Here is a 5,412-nt window from a genome sequence, read left to right on the forward strand (position 1 = left end):
AAAAAAAAAGACAGAACTTATGAAACAACCCTGAAGGTATTCTTGTATTTATTTAATCAAATTTATAAAGGAAACTCAAGTACCTACATGGATGCAACTGCCACTTAATGACCTGCTGCGCAACACGAAAAATGAAAAGAAACACAATATAACAAAATGGGAAATGTTTGTTACTAATTATAGTAACAAACATGTGTTTACAAAATGTGTAGACAAGTGCACATTAAAAAGGTTGCACGGAAAAAAGCAACAAACAAACATCAAAACCCTAAGTAGGTGTGTTCAAGTAAAATTGTGATTAAATCTTCTCTTTCTATTTATCACCTTCTCAGAACTCGGATATTATTGCCATAAAGATTTTAATGCACTGAAAATTCAAGACATTCTTACCATAATTAAAGATTTAAATAACCACTGAATACAGAAATCCCTCCAAATAATATAGGGATTATATATTTATTTTTATAGCCAATTAATAAACCAATTGATTTCTGCTCAATATAACTCTATTCATTATGATTCCTGATCCACTGCCATGTAGTCTTTTTTCTTTTTATGTTTTATTGGTGAAAAAGAGTAATCTGATACAATTTGATGAACTTGACCTACACCTATGGATGCAAGTGAATTATATGTGATAGTTTATATGGGAGAACATTAGCTTTACATTCATCCTGTCGTTTCATTGCCATGGTTACAATCCCCTCCATGCACCATCAACCAGGCCTGGCCCCAGTCATCAGCCCACAGCCCCTCTCTCTCTCTGAGTCTAAAGTCCCCAGCGGCTCCATCTTTCCATGTCATCCTCTCTGCCTCCATTTCTGGCATCACTGTTCACTGTTTCTCTGGGTAGGGTCTGGCACTCCGTTCTTCTCCCCTTGATGGTCCAGGGACCTCCACTCCTAAAATGCAAAGTCAATCACTTCTCTTTTGCTACAAAATGTCTACCTTTACATTTCCAACCCTCACAGTCAGTCCTGATAACAATTATTCACTATTGTATCACATCTCCTTTCATCAGCCCTGCCTAGACAGATTGGATACTACTCAGTGGAGATTCTACCTTCCTCCGTGCCCTCTGGATCTAGGCTCCCTCTTGAAAGTTTGTAAGCCAGTCACTTCTTGCCTTTGTACCCCCCTCACCCCCTCAATTTTGGTAGCCAATGTCAAAGCTGCCCATCCCTGTCTACTTTGTGTATGGATGGGGAATGAGCCTCGCTGTAAAGATTTGTTTCCTCTTTTGAGCTACTGCATTCATAGGTGTAGGTCAAGTTCATTAAATTGTATCAGATTACTCTTTTTTTTCTTCTTCTTCTTCCTTCTTCTAGTTGAGCTCTGATCATCCATCCCAGTCATTGAAGCCAGGTCAAGTGGGAATTATCTGCAAGTGTGGGTGTTCCACGTAGTCTTTTTAAAACATAGGCTTTTCACCTGAGCCCACAGACACTGACCTAACCACTAGAGGTAGAGCTCAGAATGAAGCAGACAGCTGGTCTGAAGTGGGAGAAGGCATGCAAGAACTCCCAAACTTGCAGCTAGTACTCATTTGACATAGCTTAGGTGTCTAGCTGACCAGAATTCCACCAGATGAAGATAAATAAGTTTGATATAGGGAACAAGAGTAAATTGCTACAATTTGATGAACTGGACCTTTGCTTATGGATATAGTTGCTCAAGATTCCAACCAAAAGGGAAGGATCAAACTTGCCTCGTCAGTACACTGAGGTGAAAGGGATGGGAAACTTAGACATTTGCTATAAAAAATGGGAGACTATAAAGGAAAGAAGTTGCTGGCTTAGAGGCAGTTGGCTTAGAAGTTTTCGTGAGTATGCTTAGTTTCAGAACAAGGGGAATAAGGTAGAATCCCCACTCAACAGTTTTACTCTTTTCCAGACGCTGAAAGGGGAAGCGGGAGGATGAGCATAGGATTTTACAATTCAATTGTGTATAACTGTTAACAGGACTGATTGTGATTGTTTAACAGGACTGAAGTGTAGAAGATGTGCTACACCGTGTAACTAAAATTGGAGAGTAGTTTATCTGTCATTTCAGGAACAAAGGACCCCAGGACCAGCAAGAGGATAGAGCATGAACGGAGCATGGGATCCTAACCAGAAGAGTGCCAACAACAGAGACAGTGGCAGAGGCAATGGCATAGAGATAGAGCAGCTGAGGATTCTAAGTCCGTGGACTGAGAAAGGCTATGTGCCTGTGGGCAGGGCAAGAGGCTGGTTTGTAATGTGTGCCCTTTGGACATTTAAACATGTATTTTCTCTGTTTTGTATGTGTACCTTAAAAAAAGGCTGGGGAGGTAAAACACTGCTGACTGATGGTACATGAATGGATTATAACTAATGCAGTGAAACAAAGTATGGTTCACTGAATGCAAAATGGATCATCTGCCCTGTAAACTTTCACTGAAATCACAATAAGAACTTGAAAGAAAGAAAAAAATAAAGTGTTTAAGTCACAAGTAAAAAAAATAAATAAAAGCAGTATGAAATTAAAAAATGAAAAGAAAGTACTCATATCCTGTCACGTTTGAGCTACAAAATTTGAATTAAATGTATTTCAGATAGTAACTACATATAAAAATAAGCTATATTCTCAAAAATAAAACTTTAGTGATATATTTTAGCATGTAAGTATTTGATTTTATGGTATTTTACAGTTAATAATATTAACTCTCTCCTCCTCCAAATAATATGTATAAAATTGTTGAAAACTGACTTCCATATTTTTATGAAGTCTTATTCTCTTTCAAGTTATATAAAGTATAAAAACAAAAACATTTTTATTTAATAAAACTAGTATACCATTAGAAATTTTTTTAAGTATAGGCTTTGGTAGCGTAGTGGTTACGAATCGGGCTGTGAACCGCAAGGTCAGCAGTTCGAAACTACCAGCGGTTCCGCGGGAGAAAGAGGAGGCGTTCTGCTCCCGTAAAGATTTACAGCCTCGGAAACCCTGTGCAGGGTCGCTATGAGTCGGAACCGACTCCACGGCACTTAACAACAACAACAATAGGCTTTTTAACATTATACTATGTTTCTGTTTATAAATATTTTAATAGCAGTAAGGTTCTCTTAGTCTAAAATTAAATATTTCCCTGAAAAAGGACTAAATCATCATCCTAATGGAATTATGCCAAACCGAAATTCTCTGGGGACACTCCATGAGTCATCAAGAGAAAATTTATGTATCATACCTTTTGAGCAGAAAAACTAGTTTAGCCAGATTACTCAGAACAATTTATTTACTAGTAATAATAAGATCTTGTGTGTATAAAAGCTTAAACATTTTATAAAACACTTTCATGGAAGGGTCTAATAATTTGACACCTTTGTGGTACTGTGGGTTAATGTGCTAGACTGAAAGGTTGCTTTGAACCTGAAGGTTGGCGGTTCAAACTCACTAGCCACTCCTCGAAAACCCCATACAGAGTCGCTGAGTCAGTACTGACTCGACAGCACTGAACAGCAATAGTACAAGGAGTCTTGGTGTGGCTCTGTGGGATAATGAGCTGTACTGCAAGCTCATCATCAGTTTAAGCTCCCCAGCAGCTCCTCGGATACCCTATACAGGCCTGCTATGAGTGGAAACCTACTTGATGGCACTTAACGACAACAACTGTACAAGATTTAAAACAGGAAAGATATACGTCAGAGTTGTGTCCTTTCACCATATTTATTCAATCTATACACTTTTGTTGTTAAGTGCCATCCAGTAGGTTCTGACTCATTGCCACACTGTTTAGGGTTTCCGAGGAGTGGCTGTTGAGTTTGAACCACCGACCTTGTGGTTCAAACCGACCTTGAGGTTGATTGCTCATCCTACAGTACTACACCATGAGTCCAATCTATATGCTGAGCAAATAATCCAAGAAACTGGGTTATATGAGGAAGAACATGACATTAGGATTAGAGAAAGATTTCATTAGCATCCTGTGATATGCAGATGACACAACCTTACTAGCTAAGTCGAGGATTTGAAGCACTTATTGATGAAAATCCAACTATATACCCTTCAATAAGAAATCCTGGTGTATATGGCGTTATGAGATAAAGCACTAGAAAGTAAGGTTGGGTTGAATCACACAGTCAGCAGTTTGAGTCTACCAGCTGCTCCATAGGAGAAAGATAAGGATTTCTGCTCCAATAAAAATTTACAGCCTCAGAAACCTTATACTCTATCATTATGAGTCAGAACAGACCCTCTCCCCCCCCCCCCCCACTGCACACAACTATCACCACCATAGCCTTTCAGCATGGCTTACAAATCAATGAAAGAAAACAAAACTCTCTTCACAACCAGTCATAGCATGATGATAAACAAAGGATCAATGGAAGCAGCAACCAAGAAATCAAAGGACGTATTTCATTAAGCAAACCTGCTGCACAAGACCTCTTTAAAGTGTTCATTAAGGTGCAGCACCTGATCCAAACCATGGCACTTTCAGTCAGCTCATATGCACGTGAAAGTTGGACAATGAATACAGATGACCACGGAAGAATAAAAGCATCTTAATTGTGGTGTGTTAGAAGTCCTGATGTGGTGCTGTATGATAAGCACTGGACCACAAGTTCAGTTAGAACCACAAGTCGGCAGTTCAAACTCACTTATCACTTCTCAGAAACTCTATACAAGGATCACTATGAGTTGGAACCAACTGGATGGAATTTAGCAGCAACAACAGCTACAAGTTTTGATGTTGTTGAAGAGTACTTAAAGTACCATGAACTGTAAAGTGAACAAACGAATATATTTTAGAATAAGTATCACAAGATGCTTCTTAGAAGGGACAATGGACATGTTGTCAGGAAAGACCAGTGTCTGGAAAATGACATCATGTTTGGTAAAGTCTTGGGGACGGTCAGCAAAAGAGAGTAAGATCCTCAATAAGATGGATTGGCACAGTGGCAGCAAAAAAGGGGCTCACATGGAATAACTGTGAGGATGTTGCAGGACCAAGCAGTATTTTATTCTGGTGAATATGGCACCTACCAACAACACAGTACAAGGCAACTAGTTTTATTTGAAGACAACAGTAATCCAAAATCTACATTATCATAAAGAACTTTCTCAATACATTTGTTGTTGTTGTTATGTGCCATGGAGTCAGTTCCAACTCATAGAGACCCTGTACAGGGTTTTCTGAAGCTATAAATCTTTACGGGAGCAGAAAGCCTCACCTTTTCCCTGAAGAACAGCTGGTAGTTTCAAACTGCTGACCTTGAGGTTTGCAGCCCCATTCGTAAACCACTATGCTACCAGAGCTCCTTACATGCTCAAGTCCAAATGTTTTTATGCTCAAAATGTTTCTTGCACACACTTTCCCATGACCTCAAAGCTATCTCCCAAAATTTTCATTCTTGTCTGATGTTAGGAATGGAAAAGTCATTCTAAGCATTA

General features: G+C 39.0%; 1 protein-coding gene across 1 annotated transcript in view; it reads right to left on the reverse strand.

The window, feature by feature from the left end:
• UBE2G1 (ubiquitin-conjugating enzyme E2G 1) overlaps window positions 1-5,412 on the reverse strand; it is a 112,988-nt gene that overhangs the window by 60,976 nt on the left and 46,600 nt on the right. The window lies entirely within an intron of this gene.

Source organism: Chrysochloris asiatica, unplaced genomic scaffold (assembly GCF_000296735.1).
Source record: "Chrysochloris asiatica unplaced genomic scaffold, ChrAsi1.0 scaffold00054, whole genome shotgun sequence".
NCBI lineage: Eukaryota > Metazoa > Chordata > Mammalia > Afrosoricida > Chrysochloridae > Chrysochloris > Chrysochloris asiatica.